Source organism: Lissotriton helveticus, chromosome 6, assembly GCF_964261635.1.
Source record: "Lissotriton helveticus chromosome 6, aLisHel1.1, whole genome shotgun sequence".
Taxonomy (NCBI): domain Eukaryota; kingdom Metazoa; phylum Chordata; class Amphibia; order Caudata; family Salamandridae; genus Lissotriton; species Lissotriton helveticus.
This window is the reverse complement of record NC_136067.1, coordinates 1,459,813,259-1,459,829,977: the sequence shown is the minus strand read 5'-3', so window position 1 is coordinate 1,459,829,977 and position 16,719 is coordinate 1,459,813,259.

Sequence of the window (16,719 nt, the reverse complement as noted above, 5' to 3'; positions counted from 1 at the left end):
TTACTTTCCTATAGACTCATAAATGGTTGCCTTAGTTTTCTTTCTTTACGGTTATGTACTGTTCGTTATTTTGATCATTGACTGCCTCTTGGTGGTAAATTGTATGCTCTCAGAATCTGATTTCTAAGATAAACTTTTAAACTTTCCAGTAGTCTGTGGTTATTTGATGAATACAGAAGAAATAAAAGTTGGTGTTGTATGTTGCCTGCATTTCTTTTACAGCTAGCTCCCTGATCCGTTGTGGTCATAGGTACCCTTAACGGTGGATTGGTAAGTCGGGTACAATAGAAATAAATAGGAAGGAACCAGGGTTACTGGTAGTAGAGTGTATGGTCACCCGATTAATATATGCGATAAATTGAAACAAGTATATGGGCCTGGTACGTGTATGGTGAAATTATTGGCCGGGTGACCTGCGATCTTTATCAGTAATTTTCTGGTAGCAGAGCTATGGTTAGGGACTAGTTAAAGTTAGGTAGGACTAGTTAAGAAAGCTAGATAGGTTGGATGCTGCTAACATTTTATTGCTGCTACAAGGGTAAATATTTTTTTGTGACTTGATCAATCACGTGAAATGTTTGCTTTGAAAAATTATGAAATGTTTTAAATTGTTTTTCTTATTATTATACTGATATATGTATTAACCCACTCGTTAGTAAAGTGTTTTATGTTTGTTGGGAATCCCCGGGGAATTGAATAGCGAGTGGTGAAGAGAATCCACTCGCTTTGAGGTCACTGGCTTAAGGAAAGTTAGTGCAGGTTAGGCAGAACTGGAAGCACTAATTAGGGTTCTTTTTTCTGAATGTATGTTCGAACAATTGATAGCAACGAGTTTGCTGGCAAAACTTCTATTGTGATATAACCTGGTAAGGGTCGCACCGGAAGGAGTAGCAGGTTCGTCGGAGCTTGGGTGATAGCAAAGGGGTTTGCTGGTGAAACTTTAGACTTAGTATATGTATATGAAAGAAGTGGATAAGTCTAAGAAGTAGCAGGTTCTCTAATGCTTGAGTGAAGGGTAGGCAGAAGAGATCTATCCGTAGTGTGTGAAAAGTAAATGGAAGTAGTTTACTTGCAGTGAAACAAATCTTTACTGTCTAGACACTTGAGTACAGTGGCGAATGTGTATTCTTTGTTAAATGACAAAATCACTTGCACTTTTGGAGAGAAATTAAGTTTCCGTTACCTTGTGAGGGAGGGAGTCAGTTGCGGAGCTGCTCTGACGTCACTCGGTGCCGCGCTGGGATTGGTAGATGCAGCGACTGTGTAGCGGAGCTGAAATTGTAAAGGAGGGGTGAGTGCCGAAGCGTGAGAACCTTTCTCATGAAAAGGCCGCGCACCCATTGGTCGAGATTATTTGAATTTGTGCACTTCACTGGTTGCACAAAAATAAAAGGCGCATTTGGATTGGGAGTGATTTGTAAACAAAGTCACTCGCAGAAATCATATGTGGCACACGTATAGACCGCATACTAGACCTGATCCACGACATTTAGGGTTTGAAAACGATCAGTGGAAAGGGCATAACACCAGCATTATGTACGAAAATAAGAGAAAATTGTCTCTTGTAACCAAAGTAAAGAATTATTTCAAAAAGGACAAACCGATTTGAACCAGAGAAGGGGTTATCATTCCGCCACCTAATACTCCTGCATCGTTCATGATGTTTGATAATGGGTACCACTCGTGTGTATGGTTGGAAAACTGGGCGGAATACACAAAGGACGACGGAATTTTGGCTTTTCCGTTAGAAGGTACATTCAATGGCAGAATTCTATTTAATTTGAGAACCCGAATGAATGATTTACATCCCAGACCAAGATTAACGCAGTACGAACCTTTAGAGGAATGGGAGATCGAGGCTTTTGAGAGAGATAAGCCCCGAATGGATAAAGGGTTAACAAAATTTTATCCAAAACTAAAACAAGAGACCTGTGATAAAAAGATGAAACAGTGGAGGCAGAATATGATTGTAGAAGGACTATTCCCAATGATGCCAATGGGTGGTCCTCCTGCGGGAGAGAAGAAAAAAGAAAAATGCAAACATTGGGTGCCCATTGGGGAGTCGGATGATGAATTATTAGATGACATGTTTATGAGAAGTCCGCCTCCTTATAATGAAGGACACAGACCCTCTAGTGAAGGGGATAATTCTCAGAGACCTCCTCCCCGGGAGGAGGCCAGATCAGTAAGTGTAGGAGAGGGTTGTCAAATACCTCCGTATAATGAGGGTTTAGGACCCCTAGGTACTAGAGATATCTGTCAAAGAACACCATTCAGTGGGGAGTCAAGATACTCGAGAGAAAGAGACTTCTGCTCTAGACCTCCCTACGAAGGTGAGGCAAGGCCCTCAACTTCAGGAATTCCGTTCTCAAGACCCCCGTATGAGGAGGAACCAAGATCCCTAGGCACAGGAAGTTTGTTCCCAAAACCTAATTATGGTGAGGGACCAAGTGAGACACATCCCACTGCCCCGAGTTATGCTCCAACCTTGACCCCGCAGGTATTACATGAAAAATCATTAGACAGGATACTGGAGGAAAAGGAGCGAGAGGCTCTAGCTAAACAGAGAGCCGAAATAATTCAGAAAATCTCCCAGTTAAATACAAGTCCTGAGGCCTTGACAATCCCGGTAACTATTGGACCCGTGGTTCCGCTGTATGGGAATAGACAGGGAAGTCCAAAGACTCCAGTTATTACTCCAGTTATAGCACAGTCAAGACCAGAACCCTTAATCGTGGATGACCTGACCAGTGAATGTGAGTCTGAGGTCTCGTTAATGGATTTGCCCATTAGGGATGCAGGAAAAAGGTTACAGAAAAGACATAATCCTTTCAATACGAGGGAGATTCAAATGGAATCGACTTTGGGTACCAATAGTGTCACGTTGGTGACTCCTGAAGAGATTGAAAGATGGAGTCGAGAGTTAGAAAAACAAACTCCTCAGTCGAAACCTTTAGATATCTTCAAGCTGAGAGTAGAAATGGAAGAACTAATGGCAGGAAATGTAGGTTTAGACAGATTAAATACCTATTCTGAAGAAGAGTTGCTGTTTATCGGCAAGAGTTTTACCCGGAATACCAGAGTGCTCCATGAGAAATTAACAGACACTGCAGCTAGTATGGGAATAGATATTTCAAAATCAAAGCCACTGCAGAAACCCTATAGAGCTGATTTTTCAGACAAAGATCTGGAAAATTTGAAGGTGTCAGGGAAGAAGGCGCAGGTCAAAGAATTATTGACTGTGTTGCAAAAATGGGGAGACGTAGAAAAGTGGAAAGCCAGGTGGGCAAAGAAGAAAGATGAGGCTAGATCTAAACAGACGTCTTCTGAGTTCGTTCTAAAGGAAGCTGACAAACCTGAGCAGTTATACCCTATGCGTGAAGTGCCAGGTGGAAAATACGTGCACGTTCCATGGTCCAGACAGGATATTGTGTCTTTTACCAATGACTTTCCCAAATTATGAGAAAAGCCTGTGGACTGGTACAGGCAGGTGGAAAGGTTTGTAAAAGTGCAAAAATGCTTGTGGAAAGACCCGGATGGGTTTTTCGACATAGTGGTTCCTGTGGATTTATGGACCGAATGTAAGGTTGCCATTGATTGGCCCAACAAAGAGTATACAAGGGACCCTGTTACAGGTGCTCCCTCTGATGAAGTGATGAGAAAATATGACCAGGTCATGTTACACTTAAAGAAAAAAGTGCCTGCAAAGGAAACTGATTGGACCAAAATAGATAGAACCACGCAGGAAAGGGATGAGTCTGTGCACTCCTTTTATGAAAGACTGTTACAGGCAATGTTCCCTCTAATTTTTTTCCTCTCTGTGCGGCAGTGTAAGGTCTCTGTGCGCTGCAACCAAGACTATGTGCGCCAGGAACCAGACCACGCATGGGCGTGCAGCGCCAAATATCACTCCAAACTTTTGCTTATAAAAGTGAAAAGACAGTGCATCACACACGCATGCAGCACCACATGAATGGTCTTAAAGCAGGTTTTCAATTTAGATACACATGCCAAGACATGAATTGGTTACACAGGCAAGTACACTTCGGGTTCAGAAAAGCACACGACTCCAATAGTGGTACCGTAATATGATTTTACTAAAGATCCTCAACTCGAGCACTGTTCATAGGGTGGGGAAATGTTAGGAGCCTATACAAGATCGCATATATACACAATTACAGAACATATTTATATGTGCAAGCTACGGAGTAATGTGTGGATATTCCGTCAGAGATAGTTTGTGAAATGTGTGACATCCAGGAAAACATGTAGCGTGGAAGATGGCCATTCACACAAGTTAAGTGCCATCCGACATCCTACACTGGTATAAAATAAATGAAATATATATGAGAGAGGGTCTATGGAGAGATGATGGGCACTCTTGAAAAGTGGCAGTGGGTGAACTTGTGGAAAAGAGAGCTATGAGAGGAGGGCGCCAAAAATAAATGTTGTACTGGGTGCCACCCGCGAAAGCTGGTCATGTGCAGCTGTGTCAACCTCTCAAAGTTAAGTTTTGTGAAAAGATGGAATCTTCTTGCTGTAGACTGCAGCGTTCATCTTCATTTGGCAACTTCAACAATTGCCAAATACTGCTGGAAACTGTGCTTAATTTGAAAAACAATAAGTGCCGGGGCTCAAAGCTTAGCTTAGAAGATGTGCATTGTTATCAGTCTGTGTTTCTGGATGAAAGTTTGTTGAGGAAAAATATGTAACGGTCCTCAGAAATTAGTGCTGCTGGGCGTGGGATCACTGGATTCACTTGAAGATGACTAGTACAAAGAAATTGGGCAAGGCTGTGGTTCAATTTATAGCAGGACATCACCCGAAGCAGACAAGTTTTGGATAATTTGTGGCAAAATCGTACGGCTACGACGGTATTTTTGAATGTTTCATGTTCAAAAAAATATTACTTTCAATAAATATCACTCAGTTCCATGAAATATCGTTTACTAGCCATTGAAACACTTTAATATGATGACAAATCCATGTTTTTCTATTTTCTAGTCTACCATTTTCCTCACATTTGTTACCCGAGTTACATCTTTTGTGGCTCGGCTCGTGATCTGGCTCTTAGAGCCAGGCCAGACCAAGGTTCAGCTCTCCCCAAGGCTGTCCGTGTCCCATAAGAAATGTAGTCTCTTCTATGCCCTTTGATGCTGCAGCACCTGCCGCACCCCAGCCAGTGCTCCGACGTAGCTACAAAGCGACATGTTCTAGGTCTGTACTAAAACCCTAAAATAACAAGGATTTGCAATGCAACAGGTCTCGCATTTTCAGGAGTTTGTGCTATTGGCACTGTAAATGGCAATGCCTTTTATTTAAGTGTTTTGAAAACCTGCAAGCGGTGCATAAACACGCACTTTGTAGTTATAGTCCTTGCTTACGAGAAGCAAGGCTGGCAGTAAAAGCGGAGCAGTTACTGCCAGCCTTGCTCCTGGTACACAAGGACTATAAGTAAAAAGTGTGTATTTACGCACAGCTTGCAGGTTTTCAAAACACTTAAATAAAAGGCATTGTCATTTACAATGCCAATAGCCCAAACTCTCGCAAATGTGACACCTATTGCATTGTAAATAGTTGTTTATTTTCCATTGTACATAGTAGGCAGGTCCTGGCCCACTTAGAGCAGAAGCTTCTTTTCACTGTCACGAAGAACTCGAGGCACAAGAACCACATGTGTGATGTTTGTGGGCTGTGGACGAAAAGCTAATGTGTGAGGAGGAAGCTCTCTATCTCAAAGTTACAGAAATCACTACAGACCACTGGAATAAGACGGTGCCCTTGGGCGCGAGATGTGCATTTAATGTGGCAGGTTGAGTTTGTGACGCTTTCTATGGAATTTGATAAAGTCCATCATTAATAAATGAATGTCGCCAGTCAATGTCTTCATGCGGGGTAGGCCAACATTATATTTCCTTAAGTCGGCATCTACTAAAGAGACTGCACAGTATTACAAGGAGCTCCCACGCCAGTCAGTCAGCTGTCTTTAGTTAATGATGGGGCTATAAGTCTTCATTTCCAAGTTTCCTCATAAAGGGAATTAGGTCTAAATGTGGTATTTTTCAGACATGATTTACGCTGGCAGCATAAGTTAAAAATTATCAGGCAAATTTTTGTTGCATAAGATAGGTGCCCAAAAGCATCCCCCCTGGACGAAAGCCAATAAAAAAGTACCATACAGGCAAGGACAACTTCATACCTCCAATAATACTTGATAATTTCGGAATCTCCTTTTCAGTTATTAGTCGGGCTGATTTCGTGATTTCTATCTCCTAATAAAGTGTGGCGTGTGGCCAGCTTGCAACAAGTGTCTGCCGCAAGGAGTGCAGTGCCAGGGGGTGCACAGAGGCAGCCTGTGCTTCTATGCTCTGTGCACAGCTTGCTGCTTCAATGAGGGCACACTGGAGGAGAACCGCCGGAGACAAAGCCGTCTGTCTGGTCAGCAGACAGGCACTGCGCATGGATAGGCTTGTAAAAAAACGGTACAATCCTTGTCATTTTGGGCAAGTCACTTATTCTCCTAGTGCCTAAAGCAAAATGAACGTGCGCTTGTACAATGTAAGTGGTGTTTCTTTAAAGTGCTGAGCGCTCCAATACATTCCAGTCGAGTCAAGGCTATGTAGAAAACTAAGTAAAAAGTAAACATCACGTGAAAACATACTCTGCAGTAAATGAGGCCGGAGGAGGAGCGTAGAAGGGGAGGCTGATGATAACAAATAAGAGTGGACAGCTGCAGCAAGTCTCTTTTTGCAGTTTTTTTATAGCGCTATCTCGACGCAAGGGTATCAGAGCGCTTTACATGAGCACCAGTTGCATTACAGACGGACACCTTCATCTTTAGGCACGGGGAGATTAAGTAATTTGCACAGAATCACAGGGTGTTTGAGCTTCCCACCGGACTCGAAGCTGGTTCCCTAGCTTCAGAGTCGGCAGCTCTGGCCCTTAAGGCACAACATTTGTACAAAAACAGAGCTATTACCTCCAATTCAATCAATATTCCATTGCAGCATAGTGCTGTATCTATATTGCTCCAAGTGCAATCATGTTGTTCAAGTTGAGAACGTTAGCTCAAACTCTTAATACTACAACTATGTAGAAGGATGCAAAATTAGAACCCACCAATCCGTATCCCTGTAATCAACATTTATACTGCAAACAATTATTCTGTACCGACCAGAGAGAGTACCGGAAAGTAGGCACTCTCATTAGAAAAGAAGGAGCCCAGCAACCCGCGGCTCTTGTGAAAAGTCTTTCTCCTTCAGTGTGAACAGGCCTCTCCTGATGCCCACTATTGGAGGCGCTTAGCTCCAGGCGCTGCAGTCTCTCTGACAATGGTGAGGCGCAGTCTAGCAGACGCCAGTAAAGGGCTGGATATTCTGTTGTTCGAAGCTCCGGCGTCCCTGCTGTCTGCAGCTTTTAAGTTACTCCTGTTCAGCTATATTGCAGTTTTTGACACTGGTCATCTCTTTTGGTGTTCGCAATACTTCCGGTCTGTTGTGCCCAGCGACCTCCTGGAGTTGTCTCAGCGTCGAATTCCTCTGCAGTGTCTCCGAATCCATTGCACTCCAGCTGTCTTGCTCCGGAGGGAGACTGTACAATTAAGAAAAGAAAAGCAGAGTCTCCAACACAGCGCGTGCTAAAGCACACGTCGTGTTGGAGACACTGTTTTTCCTTTCTTAACAGTGTAAGTTGCGGGGCTGATTGTGAACCCTTTGAGGTATTATTCATGTTAATTGCTGCGCACACGGGCGCCGCAATTAACATGAATACGGTCTCGAAGGATTAGATGTCCTTGTGTGTGCGCTGAATTCAGCGCACTGCGCGCTTGGGGTGACGTCCGTGCGCGCGCGCCCGCCCGCGCGGGTTATTGGGAACAGTGGTTACAGGTGTTTAAAACTTTCAGTGGTATAGATAACATCGAGATGAAGGATATGACCCACTTCATTTACAGGTTTGTAAACAGTTTAAGACCTGAAATTTGCCAGTGGATTAAAGACAATAAAATTTGTTGGCAGTCCAAGAAAATGGATGAGGTCTTACGGTACGCAAAGTACTGTGAGGACGAGATGGCAGATAAGCGAAAGGCCCTGAAGGAAAAGGTTATGTGGGCACAAGTGAAGCTAGCAGAACAACAGGAAAAGCAATTGAATAAGATGAATAAGAATACCCAAAATCAAGGCTCTGGGGGTGGTGGGAAGCCAAAAGTAAAAATGAGCAGAGAAGAGGCTAAAAAGAAATTTCCCTGCCACCAGTGCGGAGAAATTGGGCACTGGAGAGACGAGTGTCCATATTTACAGCATGATAATACCCAAACCCCTGATTTAACTCCACAGACGCAGAATGAAAAACCAAGAAAGACCCAGCATCAGGTAAAGGCAAGTCAATTGCCCCGAGCGCCAAAACCAAATTATAAGGGAAAATCACCACAGGGTGATGACATAGAGATCTGGGGAGGAAATGAGAATAGAAATACAGCAACTTCGCAGTTTCTGTTGAATGATACTTTTCTCTGTGACGACCAATACTGACGGGGCCTGAGAGGGGAGGACAAGGAGTGTGTACTTGGCGCCTCCTTGCCGGTAGACCAGGCAGGGCCATACATTGAAGGAAAGGTTGATGGAAATGATGTCTTCTTTCTATTGGATACTGGTGCTACCCGTTCTACTGTGAGAACAGCGGACGTTCCAAATCTACCCCTCTCGGGAGAAGCAATCCAAGTAGTGGGAGTGTCTAATCAATTGATTAGTACCCCAGTGTCTGAGCCCATGGAGATCACAATAGGGATTTTCAAAGAAATGCATAGATTTGTAGTTTGTGATACCAGTCCAGTAAACTTACTGGGACGTGATTTGTTGTGCAAAATGAACTGCACCATCTTTTGCACACCAAAGGGCGTCGAAATTCAAACCCCAGACGAGGATGGCATGTACAAATTAATGTTAATTAGACCAGACTCAGAAATTAAACAAATGACTATACAAGACTTACCCGAAGAACTCCAAAAGACAGTGAAACCAGAAGTATGGGACTTTACTGTAAAGGATGTAGGATTAATGGCAAATGTAGACCCAATAAAATAGCCATGAAAGAAAATGCAGTTTATCCCAATACCAAGCCATACAAAATGAGTGCCGAAGTGAGAGCAGGAGTTGCCATTGAAATAAAAAGATTGCTAGAAGCAAACATCATACAAGAAGTGATGAGTAGCCCATGTAACTCACCGATAATTGGAATCAAGAAACCTAATGGCAAGTACAGGGTAGTGCAGGACCTGAAAAAGGTAAACAAAATAGTTGTTCCATGTTGCCCTATTGTTCCAAACCCAGCAGTAATCCTGTATCAGATTCCCTGGGATGCTGAGTGGTTCACCGTGATAGACCTATGTCATGCATTCTTTTCGATCCCATTGCATCCAGACAGCAAATTTCTTTTCTCATTTGCTTTCGACAGTCACATGTTCGTTTGGAATCGTGTCCCTCAAGGGTACACAGAAAGCCCCTCGATCTTTAATCAGATTCTAAAAAAGTGCCTTGAATCTTTAGTCTTACTGGGAAAATCTGTTTTGGTGCAATATATAGACGACCTCTTGGTAGCATCTAAGAGTCATAGAGATTGTGTTATTGACACCATTGCTTTACTGAATCACCTAGGTGAAAAAGGACATAAAGTGTCCCCTGACAAATTGCAGTTCTGTACAACGTCAGTGAAATATCTGGGGCACCAGATAGAAAAAGGCATCAGAAAAGTTACCTCAGAGAGAGTCAAGATAATTCGAAACATGCAGTTGCCCCGTACACAGAAAGAAGTCAGAATGTTCCTTGGGGTGGTAGGTTACTGCAGGCAATGGATTGTAGGATTTGCAGTCCTGGCAAAGCCTTTGATAAAAATGACAAAGAAAGGAGCAAAGGACCCAGTGGAATGGGATGATGAAGGCTTAACAGCATTTACTAAATTACGAGAATGTCTGTGTACAGCCCCTGCTTTAGGGATGCCTGACTATTCCAAGGAATTTGCACTATTTTGTGACACCCGAGATAATTGTGCACTGTCGGTCCTAACTCAGGAGCATGGTTTGACTAGACGTCCAGTGGCATATTTTTCTGCCACTTTGGACCCAGTGGCTGCTTTACCCGGATGTTTGAAAGCAGTAGCTGCCACTTGCACGAGTCTAGAACAGAGTGAATCTATTGTCATGGGACATCCTGTAACTGTGTATGTTCCCCATGCAGTTGTGATTTTATTGACCAGAACTAAAACTCAGTATTTCACCCCTAGTCGGCTGACTAAATACGAGAGGATTCTCGTGGGTGCTGCGAATGTAGTCATTACTCGGTGCAACATTCTGAATCCAGCTACCCTGCTCCCTGACTCAATGCTTGCAGAAGCCAAGGGAGAGGACGAGCATGACTGCATTGACCTGACAGAATTCAGTACTACACCCCGCCCAGACATTAAGGAAATGCCTTTGCCTGTGGAAGATGAGGAGCTGTTCGTGGATGGCTCATGTATGAGACACGAACTTGTAGGCCTAAGTGCTGCTTATGCTGTAGTCTCTGTAGACGGCATTAAAGAAGCATCCTGTTTATTTGGAGTGAAGTCTGCACAAGTAGCCGAATTGATTGCATTAATAAGAGCCTGCAAAATTGGAAAAAACAAAAGAATAACAGTATATACTGACAGTCAGTACTGTTATGGGGTTGTGCATGACTTCGGCCGATTGTGGCTACAGAGGGAGTTTCTGACTTCTTCAGGTACTCCCATCAGAAATGGAAAGGTTGTACAAGATTTACTGGAGGCAATCCAATTACCAAAAGAATTGGCAGTGGTCAAATGTGCTGCTCATAAATCTGGCATTGACCATGTAACTTTGGGAAATAGATTTGCTGATGAAGTGGCCCAACATTGTGCCAAGAATCGCATGTCTGTAAATGTCAAACTGGGAGGACCTGGAAACAGCTGCCAACTTATGGTGTTTGAGAAGGTGCCCACTTGGGAAGAGTTGAGAGATTGGCAGCATGCTGTGCCTTCAAAAGAGAAGGAAAAATGGAAGAAACGTGGTTGTCGACCGAGAAGTGAGGATGGTGTCATTGTGGGCCCAAATGGTATGCCTGTGTTGCCTAGACATCTGCTTGCTTCTATGGCCAGACTGATACATGGAGATTCACACACTGGTAGGGACGCCATGGTTCTGGTTTTCAAACAAACATGGTACAATCCGAAGTTCAGGAAGGTAGCAGAGTCACTCTGCCAGAGGTGCTTAACATGTCAGCAGTTTAACGCTGGGAAAAGAACAGTAGTCGAATTGGGAAAAATTGGAAAATCAGGAGGTCCCTTTGTAAGAATACAGATTGACTTTATCACACTGCCTCGCTGTGAGGGAATGAGATATGTCCTTGTCATTGTCTGCCTGTTTTCAAAATGGGTGGAAGCCTACCCTGCTAGAAAGAATGACACCATAACTGTAGCAAAATTGCTACTACGAGAATTAATACCTAGGTTCGGGGTTCCAGTCACAATTGAATCAGATAGAGGTGGATATTTTCAGAATGAGATAATCGATCAACTCTGTAAAGCATTCAAGATCACACAGGTGCTGCACTGTGCATATCGTCCAGAGGCTTCTGGAGTGGTGGAGCAAATAAATGGCACTATAAAATCGAGACTAGGAAAGATGTGTGAATCTACAGGCATGAACTGGATAAATGCTTTGACTCTTGTTCTGATGGGACTTAGAAGTATTCCAGACCGAAAAACAGGCCTGAGCCCTCATGAGATCCTGATGGGAAGAGTGATGAGACAAGCATGGGTACCAGGACATAAACTGCTAAACATTTCTGATGATTTAGTACTTGAGTACTGCAAGCAACTGGGTGACCAAGTGCGTTCTATCTCTCGCCAGATTGGGGAAGACGTCGTCGCAAACCCAACGACTCCAGTACATAAATTGGTTCCAGGCGATTGGGTCGTAATAAAGAAGCATACTCGTACAAATTGCCTTGCACCGAAGTGGGGAAAACAACGCCAAGTGATACTGGTGACCACGACAGCGGTGAAGTGTGCCGGCGTTCCAAAGTGGATCCATGCCAGCCATACACAGAAGGTGATTCCAGACGAGAAAACTGACGCTGAAGGTTGTCCAGCTGAGGGGTCTGCAGACGTTGGTCCTGAAGTAGCTGATGACGAACAACCGAGCACCAGTCAAGATGATTGGATACCCATAATCGACCTGACTAATGACCCAATCAGAACAAGAAGTCAAACCTACGAAGATAGAGAGTGGGATAGAGAGGAAGAGATAGGCACAGGCGAAGATCCTCAGATTATTTGAGATTCACGTCAAGTCTGAGGAAGAAGAAGGTCAGACAGGGACAGAGCAAGTGAACGACACACCTCCACAAACTCCTGAAGTCGAAAAGGGACAGACCAGAACTAGTGTAAAAGTTCGAGCAGAAGAAAATCAAGGGATCGAAGTGCTTGAACAGGATCAGGTAGAACTAGAAGAACGTGTTCAGGACACAGAAATAGAAACGCCCAAAAGCCAAATCCAGTATACACCAAAACAAGGCCAGCTTAGTGACCAGTCAGAAGAAATAGAGACAAGACCTGGAACTAGTCAGACAGGAAGGGAAGAATCAGAAGTGCCACAAGCAAATGAAAATAAAAGAACATTAGAAGAAAGCCAAAACACAGTGCCAGCTAAAAGACTAAAGAAAAAGAAAAATATCGAACCCAGATATATCAAGAGACTGAGACTGAGACTAAAAACAGTAGAAGAAAAACTTGAGGAAAGACGAAAGAGTTCCCGTATAGCAGAACAAGCGGGAGAAAGCTCCAAAAGAAGAAGTGACCGAATAAAAAGACTGAACGAGAAATATCAAGATCCTGAATGGACATATTTGATCTTGGAGGAGTTTGAAGATCTTGATATAACTGACAAAAGTGACGAAGAACAGACAGCTGATTATTCTGCCGAAGAAGACGAACCAACCTGAAATTGCTCAGTGTAAGCTACCTGTGCAAAGTTACAAAGAGGGGTTGAAAACTTCTTCTGAACGAAAATGTCTGATTCAAGTGTGAATGGAAGGCCTAGACGCAGTTGTTGTAAAACATGCTGCGAAGTATGTATATGTAGTATAGCTATAGTGTTAATAATTTGGATAGGACTAACAGTTTTCATTCCTTATATGGTGAGCAAAAATACTAATATTGACCCTACACAGACTGTGACTACTGACATTGAAGAACTGACAACACGAAGTGTAGAAAGACGTGAAAAAGCACTCAGACAAACAAAACGAGACTTAGAAGCACCAGATGAGGAAGGACTACATTATTACGGAGTTAAGAACCAGACACATTTAAATGTATTCGCTAACCTTTTAGTACATTATGTAGAAACTATGGAAATAGAAGACTGCTATGTCTGCATGAAGCTACCTACTTCTGTAGCTGAAGGCGTGACTTATCATCACCTACCCTTGACCTATGGAATTTCCTGTAGCATTTTAGCTAGTTTATTTTACAAAAGAGGACCGTTACAGTACTATTTTCTGAACTTCCCATACGTGGAAATCTGAATCCTGTACATACTAAAAGTGACGTTACACGTTATATGGGAGAATACTTTCTGACTATAGGTATCATAGACTTAAATGAAGCACACAGAGATAACTTGACCTGTTCATTACATGAACAAGAAAAAATGTTTCTAAACATGGCAGAGAAAAGAAGGGAGAGTTTCCAAAGAAAGGCAAATGATAAAAGACAGAGAACTCCTAAATGGGCTGAAAACATGGAAAGCACCTCAAATGGTGAGAGTGGTCCTGCTTTGTTGCTGGATTTCGAGAGAAAAGGGAAACTCTGTCTTCACCGCGAGAAGACTAGTTATTATAATAACATTTTCATTGGTTCCAGTCAATGTGAACACAATTATAAGGTAATTGGAGGTTGGGGTTTCAAAAATGGGTCAGAACCTGTGTTTCCCGGAATTTATTATATATGTGGAAACAAGGCTTATTTCAAATTGCCGGATCACTGGTATGGAAGCTGCTATTTTGGCATTATCTTCCCGAAAATATACCATGTGAAGGAAATTGCTGGAAGCAATGAAAACACTAATGGCTTAGTGCGTAGTAAAAGAGAAAGCGTAGGTGAAATAATGGGTAGTATTTTTAGTGCACTGATACCTGGAGTGGGAGTGGTTCTGAACACACACAGAATTTGCAAATTATCCACAATAGTGGATGTGTTGTCTACTGACACAGCTCGTGGATTTCTGTTGGTCAATACCGAAATGGTTGCGTTCAGATCAATGGTTTTGCAGAACAGACTTGCGCTTGACACCTTATTAGCAAAAGAGGGCGGAGTCTGCCGGATGTTGAAAGCGCAACATTGTTGCACTTACATACCGGACAAAAGTGTACAAATTAAAAAATATGTGAAGAACATTACAAATTTGGAAAAAGAACTCAAACCACTGGAGGTTGATAGTGCCTGGAAGAGACATTGGTTTGCTAATTTAGGTAAAGGTTTATTGTTTAAGGTACTGATGCCAATTGGAGTGATAGGTTTCGTCATATTTCTCATATTTGTCTGTTGCAAATGCCGCAAACACACAAAGAAATACGCTGTGAATAAGAGAGGTGTGAAACGGAGTGTGGATGAACTTGAATTGGAAGACTTAAATAATCAGATTTACAAAAAGATGAAAAATTCTCACCCTGATAAAGATGTGAAAGAGAAATTAAATCGAATGTTGGAAGAAATCGAAATGCACAAAGTGTGAGAAAAGTTAGCATCTGGTTCCATTAGTTTGTGATGATAGTAAATATCATCAAAGAGGGGATTGATGAAGCAAGATTTCGCATATTACGCGACTTGCTTGACATCAAGAACCTCGAATAACATTTTAATCCTATAATTCAACCTGTACGTCTTACTAATTTCCCCTTATTTTGGGTGTATGTGTATCGTAGTGACGCTTGCCTATGTGTTTACCAATACAAATAACCCTTGTCCCTAAAATGGCCGCCGCTTGATGGGTTTCTTCTGCGCATGCGTTAGTCACACTCACGTGACGTGACGTAGTTGCAGTTTTGGTGGGAATTCTTGCGCCTGCGCACTTGCGTCTAAAATGGTTGTCTGTGTCCTAACGTGGTGAAGCTTGCGCAGATGCTTTCGTGTTCTTGTCTGTTGCACTCATTATAATGCCATAGTATATTTTTCAATTTAAGGAGTATAAAGTAGCTACTCATAGTATACAGTGAATTCATTTATTTCTATGTTTTAATTTGTTTTCGCTTACTTTCCATGTACCGCGGTATTGAGGGTCTGATGCAAGGCTCAAGACTCCATATTGAGATGATGTTCTGCGCATGACCGTATTCTGCCGGTGGCATTGACAGGGTGCCAACTGAAGGTCCCTGCCAAGACGTGCCTGGGAAGATGCACCTTCACCCAGCCGGAGAAGCTGAAATGTGTTACATTAGAAACAAATGTATTTCTTTCTATTGTATTCTGTAGAATCGGTCATGGGAACCCCAAAATCAATAGGCGGTTCCAGAATATGTAAAACTAGGCTTGTAGACGTTAATTGTGATTGGTGTGTTAGCCTATCCTACTTGGGGACCAATCGAAATTGGGGATTATGACACTTGCAACATTTGGGGGGTGGTACACTGACCCGAAAACAGTATAACTAGCCTAGGTTTAGCTAGAGAAATTGTCCGACTTGTCTGAATAGCTGACCTGTCACTGACCCAACGCACTCAATAGGTGACTGAATACAGAGCGCTGCGGAGCACTCTGTCCGAATTTTACCATAGACTCTAAAGGTTTTACTAAACCTTAAGTGCTGGCGGAGCACTTTGCTGGGGAGTTCGCTAACCCAATCGGGGTTCTGACTGATAGCTGCAGAGAGGGCGGACCGCAGGCGTTGCTTCCAAACTGCGGGTGCTGGTCGTGCCTTGGTGGTCCTGTCCTGATCCTAATCTGGTTTTCCAGTCCTGTCCTGGGGTGTCCATTCTGCACATGCTGTCCCATTGATGACTGTCCTTCCTTGGGGTATTTCCTGTCCTTAACTGACCCGTGGCCAGGGTTGGTCTGCACACCATTCTAGGTAATTATATAGGGCTAAGAACTCTATACTGCACTCTCTATTTTTCTGTCTTTGCTTTAATAAAGACATTCCTTTGCATACGTAAATTTTCCATGCTTTCCGCAATCTACTATATGAAAGGCCGTACATTTATTTCCATAGCATGTTCCTATGTTTCCCTACCTTTTAGAGCACATTCTCTCCATACTGTTTATGAATCATAGATGTGGTATATAATTTTCTCCTGCAATCTGATTTTGAAGTAATGATGCTAGAACTATAGCGTGTTCCACTTTTTTCCCCTCCTATAGATGTATGGGATTTCCATATTCTTTCTCTTGAAGTATTTCCCAAACAGTAAAATTGTAGTTCGTGATCCATTCCCGAAATCTGTTTAGCATATTTCACTTTGTTATTACTTTCCTATAGACTCATAAATGGTTGCCTTAGTTTTCTTTCTTTACGGTTATGTACTGTTCGTTATTTTGATCATTGACTGCCTCTTGGTGGTAAATTGTATGCTCTCAGAATCTGATTTCTAAGATAAACTTTTAAACTTTCCAGTAGTCTGTGGTTATTTGATGAATACAGAAGAAATAAAAGTCGGTGTTGTATTTTGCCTG